A 14,583-nucleotide genomic window follows, 5' to 3' on the forward strand; every position below is an offset into this window, starting at 1 on the left:
CAGGATCCTGTGTGTGTGTGTGGGGGGGGTTTTATTCATTTTTTTAAAGTAATTATATAAGCACTTGAGGGCCACCCCCGAAAAGGGTGCATATCTATATGGCCCTGATAACAACTAATCAACAAGGATCATTTACTGGTCTTCTGTTCTGAAACAAACATCTGATTTGCTGTGGCGTGCTAGACTTGGGCGAATGTGAGACTTTTTAGTACATTACCCTGTTAGTGCTTTTTTATTATATGTCGGGGTAACCCTGGGTTGATTGAACCAATACTCTTTAGCATATATTTTTTTAGGTACATTGGTAAGTACCTATTATTACTACATCCTAAGCAGAAATGTATCAAGTCCATAGCAGCTTCCCAAAACTTCCAAAAAGTTTCCAAGTCATTTGGTGGGTCACTGACCCTGGTTACTTACACTTTTGCAGCATTAAATAACTGGTCACTATTCAAATGTCATAACAGATTTAATTACAGCGTTACTAAGGGTGAGGTATTGAAACTATTTTCAGTTATATTATCAAAGGTAATTTTCCATTTATGAGTGAGTTTATGGAGGTCCATAAAGTTTTGGCAGTTAAGCTGATTGTGGTGCCAAAAAAACAGAGCATGTTTAGTGCCTATGTTGCTCCCTAATAGTAACGTGTGTAGCTCCCATGCAGCACACTAAGTTTCCTTTCAAATGCAATTATTATGCATTAAAGCTGTTGAAATGTAGGGTATAAAAGTCACATGACCACAAGGTAATTCTTTCTGACTGAGCAAATCCCAGCATAATCCTACATTTTCATCCCTAGTTTTCTTAAAGTAATCCTAACATTTTACTCTCTAAAGAATTTGATGTCCCGCGGCACTTGGTTTTTATTGAAAAGAAATCTTGAACTGCATCACCTTCTGGGAAAAGTAGGGTAGTACAAAATTCAGTTAGCGTTTTGGACACACACTGGTTGACAAGATATGAAACCCGAGTTGCCTTACAACTTACATTTATGGTATATAAGTTGTTGTTGTTTTTTGGCAGCTGACCAAAGCTCTTTAAAAGGATTATGAATTCGGCCAATAAAAAAAATTCAATGTGTATCCCTAGGGAAGTCAGCTGAGATATTTGCATGTGTAGTGCAACCCTGGGATACTAGATAGGATTGGAATTCTTCTGAATAAAAAATTAAGGGAAGTGGGGCAGAGTGTCATGCTTTTTTGTCATGCCACAATAAAGCTTTTTCAAGAATGCCAGAGTAAAATTCCTCAAAAGCCATTGCAAAATTTTGTGAAACACAAGCTATGCAACAACAAGGTCGCAAAACTTGAGCTTATTGAAATGTTGCATTGGCATCATTAGGAACACAACATGGGCTGGGCACTGGCATAAACTAATTTATTGCAAGAACTCACAGGAGCAAAGAAAGATTACATGTGTGAAATGCAATGTTTATCTTGCAAGTTCATGATTCAGGGCAGGGCTAGAATAACAAATGATCTGCAGTTACCTTCAGACATTCAGGTTTATCTTCTATAATTTGCTACAAACCACGCACCATCCCACCATAAACACACACTTATAGATACTGTCAATATGTAGGCATTTAAGCCTATGCTGCAAAAGTTATTTTCAGTTGCAAAGGGCCCTTTATTAAGTGGGAAATAGGAAGACATAAAGTGCATAAAAGGCTGCAATGTGCCATTTAGCATTTTTGCACTTTGCACACAGTGTTCAGCTGTGTACACATTTAAATATATTGCCATTATTGGTGTGCAAAGACCTGCAGCTTCCACCATGAATTCAGCACTGGCAGTAAGGACAGTGCTCAGCTGTGCCCACCAAATTTTAGATCAGGCTCTCCGTGCAGAGAGTAGCATCGTAGTTTACAATCTACACCCTCCAATCCAACCAGCCACTTGTAGCCTTGACCATGAAATCACTAAAAATATTGACAATCCACAGTAGAGGGGTTCCTGGTAAATACTTCAAGGGCAGATTTACTAAGGGTGGAAATGAATTTTCAAATGTAAAAACTTCGAATTTCGAACTAATTTTTGGGTACTTCGACCATCGAATAGGCCTAAATTCAACTTAGATTCGAAGTAAAAGTTCGACTTCGAAAATCGAAGTACGGTCTCTTTAAAGTAGTTCGACATCGACACTTCCCCACCTAAAACCTGCCGAATTGCAATGTTAGCCTATGGGGACCTTCTAGAACCTATAGCCAACATTTGGCTAAGTTTTTAGAAGTCGAAGTAAAAACGTTCTATCGATCGATGAAATCATTCGAATTGTTTGATTCGAAGGATCTCAGCGTATGATCAAAAGATTTGACTTCGACCGAAAATGGCCAAATAAGATTAAAAAAAAACTTTGACTTCAACATTCGAAGTCAAAGTAATCCAATTCGATGGTTGAATTTCGAAGTTTTTTCCACTTCGAAATTCGACCCTTGATAAATCTGCCCCCAAGTGTTGTTTTGCAAATTTCAGGGTAGCAAGCAGGGTACAAAGTGTAAAACTACCACCATGTAAGGCACTTTGCATCCAAATGGAGGACCGTTGCTCCGGCCATGAATACAGTGCTGTGGGCATGATTTTGCATCCTTTAGTGCTCCTACACGCCTTTGTAAATGACCCTTTTAAACTACTAAATATTGCAATCGTTCATTATTACAAGTGTAATGCAATAAAAGCTGTTTGATAATTAGTATTTCTAGAGAGCTATGGTTAGTCTCCATGCTATTTTAACTATAAATGGCAGCTGTCTCTTGTATTTAAGGATACACCAAATCCAGGATTTGGTTCAGGAGTCAGCTAGAATTTAGCATATTTAAGCAGAATTCAGTCAAATCTAAGAGCCTGGGTCAAACGAATCCGAAACGTTTAAGTCATGTGACTTTTAGTTACGTGAACAAGGTCATCGCACTGGGGTATCTCCGTAGCATAACTTCAATTCTGCTGATTTTAGCATGATGGTCACCAATCACGGACCCTCCAAAATGAGAGGGGTTTAATATGGAGTGGGTGGATTTTTTATGTCAGAACAGCCAGGTAAGATCAGGGGTGTCCAGATATTTGGAGGTATGTGCTAGGGCCCTGATCCCCAACCAGTGGCTCGTGAGCAACATTTTGCTCTCCACTGCCACGGATGTTGCTCGCAGACGTCTCAGAATAAGTGCCCATTTTGAAATTCCTAATATTAATCAAGAATATAGAAACAGTTTTACTCCAACAGAACCTTCTGCGACCTTCCAGTCAACATGGGGCTGTCAATTGACCCCCAATGAATTCTTTCTTGCTTATGTGGCTTTCCAGCAGTTTTTACGTTTGACTGCGGCTCACAGATAATAAAAAGGTTGGAGACCCCTGTGCTAGGGTCTTGGGAAAGCTGATGGAGACTCAACAGATAAAACCACAGATTCCAAGGTAATTTAAGGGATCAGTATGAAAGATTTCAAACACTCCAGATAATAGATCCCATACCTGAATCCTCACATAACTTGTGTAGTATAAAGTAATACATGTATTCCCAGAAAATTATCCCACTTTTAGAAGAGGTATTCATGGATATTACATTTGAAGTTTACTGTTTCTAAATCATATGAGTATGTGTAGTATACCGTTCAAAAGTACTGCAGTCTTGTTTATATTTCCAGTCCTGCTTGGTGCTTTAAAAAAGACAAGTAGTTGCACAGCTTCAATGAATACTGTAGATTTCTACTGTACAACAGAACATATACTCTACTATATAACTTGATATAAAATTGCCCAGGGAGATAATATTATGAATGTGAAACCTGAACTCCCATACTGGGTCTCCTTAATTGTTATGCCACATTTTATATAACATTATAGGCCAACATTTCCACAAGCCACACCTGAAAAGGAGCCACAAAAGTAACATTTATGTTGTACTATTTAAAAACCACACATTTTGTCATGGTGGACTGTCCTTTTGCCTGACAGATGAGTGGGTGCTATGTGAAATACATGTTGCTAGACAAAGCATAGCTTGCCTTAACCCAGAACTATAAAGCTACAGTTCCCTGCCTACTGGGACAATGCTACTGTCTTCACTAGGTGTGTTGCCTCAATATCTGCTGGAGAGCACTTCCCACCATTATACTGAAAAAACGAAATAATTTAGAATGCCCTATTTACATTACATACATAAATTGACCATATTTAAGATATGAAGACCTGTGTTAGTTTTGATATAGAATAAGGGAATATCTCCAAATTTCCCTCTTTGGGACAACAGTAACCATTCCCATTTCAAGAGCTTTGAATTACAGAAATATTGGCAGGCACTGGGTGTGCAAGAGGCAAGTAACCTTTTTAAAGATGGTAGATCCAAATGGGGGTGGAACATCACAAAACAACAGAGGGCTGGTTACAATATTTTTTAATTTAGGCACACTGATAATGGCCAGTGGCCTAACCCTGACATTTTAATTTTAAAGTCACATCTGGATAGTATCTTAGACCACCACCAAATATTTCACAATGCCATACATCCAAGTGTGAAAAATGGAAGGAGGAACAAAAAGTTCTACCATGGACATCCATTTTATGACCAAACCCCCTATAGCACCTCCATTTTACAAAATTTGGCATTTTAAGATAAGTGTGAACACATTTCTGAGCCATGTTTAATGTAGTATTAAAGTGTTGCTTACAAAGGTGAAATTGCCCTTTAAGCTGCTTTTTTAGTTACAAATTTATTTTTTTAGTTACAAATGTATCTAAGTGCAGGTGCTTAGTATTCTTTATATAGTATAAAGTATTTATAAAGTATACTTTGTGAGGCATCAGTGCAGGAGATGAAAGGCAAATGCAGGACATAAATAATGAACTGGGACTTCCGGCTAAGCTGTCAGCATGGGGACTGTTAGGAGGTATGCAATACAACCTCTGTCTTGGATTAACCCTTTCCTGCTTAAAAATAACAAAACCAGTGCAATTATATAATAAAACAGGATTCATACATACCAGATTTGACAGATAAGGACTGAGAGAAAGAGTTAGAAGCCCCAAGTACAGTATCTATTAATGTTAATGTCGATTCTGCCAAACACTGATTTTACACTATTTATATTACTTTTACAATAATGCAAAAAAACAAAATATGCCTCAATGATTGATGACTCAAATGCCAACAAGGCAGATTTTTTTACATCTAGGGGCAGATTTATCAAGGGTCAAATTTCAAAGTGTAAAAAACTTCGAAATTCGACCATCGAATTGCATCACTTCGATATTCGAAGTCGAAGGTTTTTTTATCGAAATTGGCCATATTCGGTCGAAGTAAAATCTTTTCATCATACGATGAAATCGTTCGAATCAAACAATTAGAACGATTTAAATCGATCAATCGAACTATTTTACTTCGACTTCTAAAAACGTAGCCAAATGTTGGCTATAGGTTCAAGGAGGTCCCCATAGGCTAACATAGCAATTCAGCAGGTTTAAGGTGGCGAAGTGTCGAAGTCGAACTTTTTTAAAGAGACAGTACTTCGATTTTCAAAGTCGAACTTTTTTACTTTGAATCGAAGTCAAAGCTAGGCCTATTCGATAGTCGAAGTACCCAAAAATGAGTTCGAAATTCAAAGTTTTTAAATTCGAAAATTCACTTCGACCCTTAGTAAATGTGCCCCCTAGTATAAAATAGTATAAAACTGTCCTACAATTACCTCTACTAGACTACAGTCTGCAGGTAGCTCAGCCAAGCCACCCCAGAATTTGTGTGAACTAAATATATAGTTCATCAATACATTTAAGATGTTCTCAGTGGAACTCTCTTTGTCGTCTGTGTAATCTTTCTGTAAGCTGTATGTGTAACCAGTCCTGTTATATTGTATTACAGTTACCAAACTTGCTTTATATGCAACAAGGCCTTATCTGGGAGTCTGCTATTTGCAAAGGCTAACGTCACACGGGTCCAATTTCCAGCTGTGAATCAACACTGTGGGATGTCACTGACCTGTGACCTCAGGAATGAGTGGGTACCGCTGATAATATCTCTTTCATCCCCGAGACCTAATGTCCTTACACCTTTTTCTTAAAAACAAAAACATTTTACAGGTAAGTAGCTGGCAGTATTTATAGGATGCAGGGCAGCTGATGGTATCAGATAAAGCAGGTCAACTTCTGTTGCTGAGGGAAATCTAGACTAAAAGTTTGTTTGGTTGTACCGATAGAAGAACAGCTTTTTCTTCTAGGGGAGATCCTACAGGTACACCATTAGCTGAAACAAATCAGTGTCCCATTGAAGGTTAAAGGGATACTGTCATGGGAAAAAAAACATTTTTCAAAATGAATCAGTTAATAGTGCTGCTCCAGCAGAATTCTGCACTGAAATCCATTTCTCAAAAGAGCAAACTGATTTTTTTATATTCAATTTTGAAATCTGACATGGGGCTAGACATATTGTCAATTTCCCAGCTGCCCCAAGTCATGTGACTTGTGCTCTGATAAACTTCAATCACTCTTTACTGCTGTACTGCAAGTTGGAGTGATATCACCCCCCTCCCTTTTTCCCCCCAACAGCCTAACAACAGAACAATGACATGGTAACCAGATATCAGCTCCCTAACACAAGATCTAAGAACAACACTCAATAGTAAAAACCCATGTCCCACTGAGACACATTCAGTTACATTGAGAAGGAAAAACAGCAGCCTGCCAGAAAGCATTTCTCTCCTAAAGTGCAGGCAAAGTCACATGACCAGGGGCAGCTGGGAAATTGACAAAATGTCTAGCCCCATGTCAGATTTCAAAACTGAATATAAAAAAATCTGTTTGCTCTTTTGAGAAATGGATTCTGCTGGAGTAGCACTATTAACCGATGCATTTGAAAAAAAAAAACATGATTTCCGATGACAGGATCCCTTTAAGAGCAGATCATCAGTGTGAGCCATCATAACATAAACATGGATGTCCCAGCAGGAAAGCAACTACTGATGCACGTACTGTGCAATGTAGTTACAGATTATTTTCAGTATAATGCAGGGTTTGGACTGCTCCATCTAAAGTTTCTCCTAGTGGCCTAAGCTTTAGTGGATTCCAACCAAGGACAATTTCCATCAACCTATTCTTATTTCTACAATAGACCTCTATAATACCTATAGTATTTACCACTCTCTACCTCAAATTGGTGAAAGCATGGACCTTGGATACATCAGTAAGGATAAGCATTTTCTTCCATTTTCTTCCGTTAGCTGAGGTTATTGGCAGCAAGCCTCTCTACAGAACATGCAAACCTATTAGCAAAAACGAAATTATTTAGCGATAAATGGATATCAGCTTAGGCACATAAAACTTTTAAACAATTAAACAATTAAATAAAAATACAATTCTGGCTATGATGAAGTCATCACCTGAACCACACCATGTACATGTTGTATAGTAAACTGGAAAAGGTTAATAGAAGACACGTACTTTCATTAAAGGATGGGTTGCTCAATTTATAAGAAAATGATGTTATGTACATGTGTATATTTTGTGTATATATACAATTAAAAACAAAAATCTGTTTAATAAACAAATGTGTAGGCTGGGGGGTAGTCACAGTTCATAGTTTAATGCATGAGACATAACTTCAGTTTTTAGGCAGCTCCATGTCACCCAGAAGATATTGAGACATGTTTAGGGCTTATTCTATGCTACAATGTAAAGTGAAATAAATTAGTTCAGTTCCAGCACTGGATAATGATAATGTGGAGGCTAGCTGATGTCACAATGGCTATCCTCGAAAGTGGTACAATTTCAGTGAGATCAAAAGTATAACAGTGGCCTACAGACACTTGTGGTTCAGAATTGATGTACTTCTATTATATAATGCTTTAGCCTATATAATGCTATAGTTAGAAACATGTGGATTAGAACAAGTGCAGTTTTTTGACAGATGAACGTGATTGGTTACTTATTAACATAAGCACAGTGGCAGTCACTTTACTTACATGTTTTATTGCTGGGACTATACAAACAGACATTGCATCAAACAATGGCCTTGTGGCTCAACGCTATTAATGTGTTCTAATGAAGTATGTACGGCAATATATTCTCTGTGCAGTCAGTCATAACAGAGCTTTGAATTCAAGCTAATAGGATGCAGATCCACATTTTCTAACAGCTTCAATTACAGTAACAGGAACATGTATTAAACACAGGAACATGTATTAAATTGAAATATTTTAGCAGAAATACTGTATATTTCATTGATATACACCATGGGGACTATTTAACAAATGTTCCCACTGACTGAGAAGTTTACATCATAAATATGAGATAAAATAATAACATTAAATACAGTGATTGGGGGGTCATAAAAGAAAACAGGCAGCTTTAATATGTCCCATTTATTTTACACCATTTTTCTCATGTACTTAATAGTATTACATACCATGATAAATAGGCCCCTAAATGTTTGTGTGTGTGACAAAGCAAGGATGCATTTCTCACATTACAAAATTCAGCCTCTTACATCCATTCTACAGCTGCTGTGAAATGTATACAGCTGTGTCCCCCAAAGTGACAGTTCAGGTGGAACATCCCAACCAGTTGTCTCTGGGCTCCTGTTCTGTACCTATATTCACATTATCCCACAGTTGTAAGTAAAGCATTTATTGAAAACTAAAACCATATGATATTGTAGTTTTTTATGTTTCTCAAAATTCCAGGGAACCTTTTTTTTTTAAAGTGTATAGGTAAAGTGTTTCACCAGTTAGAAACCAATAAAAATGTTGGCTTTCATAACCTAGCCAAACCCTTTTTCTCTACTGGGACCAGACATCAGGATTTTTCCAGAGACAAATGATTGTCAATATGACTGTTATCAGTATCAGTCTTTCCATACAAACATTAAAATATAATTCAACAGTTACAAGACATTGTGACCATAGTGACAGGAACCAGATTTGGGATCCCAGTGCCAGTTCAATATCATTACAGATATAATTATGCAGATGAGCTTCATATTATAACTTCTAAAAAAGTTTTAATTATTTTCACTTGTGATTAACTTTTCATTCTGGAAAGCAGACTGCATCAGACAACACGATAAGAAAGGACAATTGGGATCTTCAAGAAAATTAATCAACTCAAAGGAGGAGTCATCCAGTATAAGTAGAGGTTTTAAGTAAGGATTAAAATCATCAAGGCTGGTCTCAGCTGTCAACAGGATAATATAGCTAGGTGGGGTTGTGTGAATAAACTGCATTATCCCTCTAGACTTCAAACCAGAGTCGGACTGGGCTGGTGGGACACCTGGAAAAAAAACAGGTGGACCCCGACCTTCATGAGCCCCAGACAACCCAGTCCTGCTCCCCATGGCACTGCGGACACTCCCCCCGCTGTTCCCTCTCACCTGATCACAGCTGCGAGTTGAGAAAGGAGGTAAAACATATGTGGCAAGGCAAGGTATAGACAAGGCACGGTACAGACAGGGCCAGAGCAGGGAGCCAGAGCTAAGGGCAGTGCCACAGTGCTAAGTAAGGCCAATGCTCAGTCAATGGTAGTTTTGAGGGCTGGCCTTATATACTGTAGGAAATGAAAGTCCAATTAGGGGATTAGGTAGAGGCCCTGGCCTAGCCACTTGCCAGTAATATACAATTTGAAAAAGATAGACTGTGAAGTGTCATGAGCACCATGGAATAAAGATGGGAACCCCCCATTTGCAGCAGACAAGGTATTGGCGTCTATCTTTTTGAAACTTATATAGTGTAGGGTCGGCCCTGATGGCTGACCCCAGCCCACCAATGGATGCTGGGGTGAAATGTCTAAACCTGAGACCCAGCAGAGGAGCCAATGAGAACTTGCTGGCTGCTCTGTTGGCCCGGTGGCTAGGGCGAACAGCCAGTAACCAGGAAATCTCAGGATCAAAGCCCGACAGTGGTGTGGCGCGACAACAGCAACAGGGGAGGGGTAGGAGGGCGGGATGGAGGACATTTGGAAAGGGGGTCCCTTGATATCACATTTACATTTAAAAAGTCCTGCCTAGACACAGCAGATATATGAAAATGATGTATTTGAACGGTGGTTAAAGAACTTGTGTTAAAATATACCAAAACTAGGATTTTATCTGAACATATTTGGTCAATAATTTAGAACTTTGCCCTTATATAAGCAAACAAGTAATCTCTAGAGAACTGAACATATGGTACTTGTGGAAACATTAACAGCTATGTCAATTTTACATTTTTTTTTAGATGGCGTTAGGAGTAGGAGCAATACCTTAAATTCAGACTTTGAGCTGATCTATGTGGCTTACTGTTCCCATTTCTACAGTGTTTCATTAGTTTAAGTCGATAATGAGTGATCTTCACAATGGAATGGGAAAAATTAAAAAGCGAAGTAAGACACAAGTTAGATGACATGACTAAAAAGTTAATGAGGTCAAGATCTTGCAACCCAAATATTATAACATCTTCCCTTTAAACCACTCTTTATATCTGAAAATAAACAAAGATCTCTGTTAAAGAGAGCAGACTAATACAATAATATTTAGAAAAATATGAAATATATGGAAAAAATATGCAGTATGAGGTTGGTTAGTGCAACGAAGATGAGCATGAAGATCTTATGTAATAGGATTTGTTTAGCAATATACAGTAATTTAAATGGATTTAGAATTATAATTTTAGCACAGTGGGAGGCTGTATCTTACAGTGAATATCTTATGACACATTAAAACCAACAAAATTCAACTGAAATTTAAGTGATAAATGCCTGGGAATCTTTTACTACTAACTTTATTAAAGCTCTAACTAAAGAGTTTCAAAAATATCAATGTTTTTGCATAACTTTAATGTTCTTTCTTCATGTGGAAATATCTTGGTATGATGACAACTGTGGACAACTGTAATTAATATAATATTCACCCCTTTCATAGTAAAAGAGTAAAAGGTCAATAATGGAACAGTTCAATAACTTCATCTTGAGCTTTATAATGATCATTTGTTTTGCTGCAAATATCCACCAGGGGAATTAGTTCCCAGCTATTTGAAACTCAACAATTTAGCAAAAGAGAAAGATAAGCTTTACTGAACTTAGAGGCACATTTATCAAGGGTCATATTTCAAATTCATGTGTTTTTTAAAACTCCCATAAACTCTCATAAATTCAACTGAAATATATTAATAAAATCGAATTTATCCAACTCAGACTAACTGAAATGACCCGAAAACTCTAATGGAATTCGAATGGAATTTAAATAGAATTCGATCAAACTCAATTCGAGTTTTTTCTCAGAAAGAAAATGTAAGGAAGGCTGCAAACACCTCCAAATTGATCCCTGCACCTCTCCCATTGACTTAAACAGTAATTCTAATTCAAATTCTTAAAGGGCCAGAGTATGATAAATCTCGAAAATCTAATTCGAATTTTTTAAAAAAACTGTAATCCCTAGTCGAATATGACTATAAAAAATCGAAAATTTTCATTCTAAATTTTCAATTCGACCCTTGATAAATCTGCCCCTTTTTTTAATAAAAATTTATGAAAATTCTGAAAAATCGCCACTAAACTTTACATTTTCAAGTTCCTATCTCCCACATAGCTTTGGGTACCAAGAAAAAACATCCTAAATGTGACAGTTTGATACCCAATGTGTACAGGATTACAAAAGTACCTGGCGTTTAGAGACCCCAAAATGAAGTCAGTGCATACAACTTGTTGAATAATCATCACATTTACTGCTTTTTTTGTGGGGTAAAAACACAAAAAATACATCGATCCCCCCAAAACCAATTATTTTTGGAAAGTACACATTCAGATGAATCCAGAATGGTTAACCATGTCTTTCTACTCCAAACTACGAGTCGTAACGCTTTTACTCAGCTTCTAGCATCTTATCTCCCTCATAACTCGTACCAAGAAAATGCCAGGGGTCCACTAAACAGTTTGATGGCCATTGTGTATAGGATTACCAAAGTATCCGCATAGATCTACCAAACTATGTGGTGTACAGGGTCCCCCAAATACAAATAGTACATATACATTTTCGCAACTGACACTCTGGCTGCTGTAATATAAGCACCCGGTATGTGTATTATGTACCATAAGACCCCCAACTGTAAGGAGACCCTAGAAAGCCATACATTTTTGAAAAGTACACATTCTGACTAATTCAAAATCGGTAAATATGTCTTTCTATTGCAGAGTACCAAACTGCAAAGCTATGCTGAACGTAGTGGGTTTTTATGAAATTTCTGAAAATCTTCACAAAGCTTGCATTTTACCCCACTATATGCCCCACATTATATAACGTATCAGCATAAAACATCCTAAATATGAATGCCATGGGTCTACTGAACATTTTGATGCCCAATATTCATAGATAGATATACTATGTGGCGTACAGAAACCCCCCATACGGATATATAGAACACTAAATTTCCATGGGCAAAACGAAGTAACAAAGAATATTGTGAAATGCAATACAATCACTAAAATCGAATAAAACCAGAAAAATCAATGCTTTTTTTTCCACCTAGTGTAATCAACAGTCAGAATCACAGTTTGAATATTTTATCTTGGCCAAATAGGTTTTACGGACAGAAAAAGGCGTGTAACACAGGGGTGTGCAGCCTGCGGCCCAGGATGGATATGAATGCAGCCCAGTTTGAAATGCCTGGTTCCCGTCGCAAAGGATTTGGCCCCCCTGGACCTAATGGGCCTACAGGCTGCCACTACTTGGTGCCTGACATTGGAAATTCAGCTTGTTGTTACTGATGCGCTCTGGTTGAGTGCATATGTCTGACTTCTTCACGTGCAGGAGAATCAGAGAGAGGCACAGAGAGGTTGAGGGAGCAGCTTTGGAGCAAAATCAGTGCATTTTCTGGCTGCTTGTGCTGAGCACTTCACTGAGTTGGGGCACTGTATTCTCCTAAGCTGCTGCAACATTTAGCATTAGATCTGCCTGGCTCCTCTACTACTTTGGTGAGCAAACAAACATGGGGGGGCAGTGATGGTGAGCAGGTTTGTGGGCCTTAATTCTTTTTTCCCATTCAATCTGGGGGGGAGGCCCGGACTGGCAATCTGTGGGTTCTGGCAAATGCCAGAGGGGCTGCTATAAGGTCCCATAGAAAGTCAGTATTTAGTGGGCTGGTGGAGGCTGTTTGGGCCTCTATGTGGGCTGATTGGGCCTTTGTGTACCTGAAATGCCAGGGCCTATTTTAATTCTCAGTCCAGACCTGGGGGTGGGGTGCCAGTGAAGGAAGAGAAGGGGAAAAAAAAGAAAGAAATTAAGATTAAGAAATAAAGGTGTGGAAATAGGAGAAAACAAGAGAGTGAAATAACACTTTGTGCTCTCTAAGTCCAGACACATTAACCACCTCAGTCTGTCGTCTTGTTAGGAACAGGGTTACTATACCAGGTTGTAACAATGTGGAGACCTATGGAGCTGGGAAGAGGGGGGGACTCTGCCCATTGCCCAGTTATAATAATAATAAGTCTATTTAATTATCCTGCCATATTCTGCCATTAAAGTTCTAAAGTCAATAGCATTCTCACTGGCACTGCGATTCCCCTGCCAGATTTGCAGGAGCCGGGAAGAGGCACAATCGACTCGCCCAGGGGCGTCAAAAACAGTTTGGAACGACTGGAGGAAAGCCTTGACATCATTGATCAGAGGGAAATTTTTTTCCCACAAGGGGGTTGCCCACTCAAGTGGTTTGCCTTCCAGCCAGGTGATTACGTACCCCACCTTTGCCCGCTCAGAAGTATATTGCAAGGGTTATTATTATTATTATTATTATTATTAACATGTATTTATATAGCGCCAACATATTGCGTAGCACTGTTGAAAATCAAACTGTATAAGGCACTGGTTAACAAAGCCTCTGGATCCCCACTATAGTGATTCAGTGGAGGAATGCGGGGCTCACCAGCTGGAGAGACCACAGGCAGTAGTAGAGGTGCAGCGGGGGAACTAGGGATAACAGAAGGCATCCGAGAAAGGAGAACCTTAAGTATTTGCCCAATGTGGTTCTGCAAAGCTTCATAGGCTTCCATGCGGGACACTAATGCACGGAGAGTTCTTTCCACATCAGATGGAGCTTCCTCAGTGGGGTCCATGGCCCCATTATAAGGTATGGGGACTTTTTTTATGCTCCTGTTTCTTATGTTTCAGTCTGGCAGCTCAGTAATCGGGGCAAATTCTGAATGGTTACATTAGTTGATACATTTGTCAGCAGCATCTGTGGAGCAACTATGGTATCAAATCTAACAGCTGCCTTTAATGAAACTCAGTAGTGATGTGCGGGCCGGCTCGATACCGGCAGGATACCTATTTGCGTCTCGCAGACGGGTTTGGGTTGACCTCTTCTGCCTGTCCTCCCCATCCGTGACTTTACTTTGCCGGCTTCCGGTTTTATAGGCTAGCACCTGCCCTATTTTTGACATCATTGGTGGGGCTGGTCTATAAAAAGAGGACAGAAATCCGGTGCAGACTGATTCGGGTTGATTGCGTCGGGTTCGGGTCGGGTGTGGGTCAAGACCCACACATCACTAATACTCAGGGATTCTGCTAAACAGGGCCAAAGAAAAATGTATCAAGTCATATATCATGTTAGAACATAATGATGATAGGTCTGTATAT

This window comes from Xenopus laevis, chromosome 1L, assembly GCF_017654675.1.
Source record: "Xenopus laevis strain J_2021 chromosome 1L, Xenopus_laevis_v10.1, whole genome shotgun sequence".
Classification (NCBI taxonomy): Eukaryota; Metazoa; Chordata; class Amphibia; order Anura; family Pipidae; genus Xenopus; species Xenopus laevis.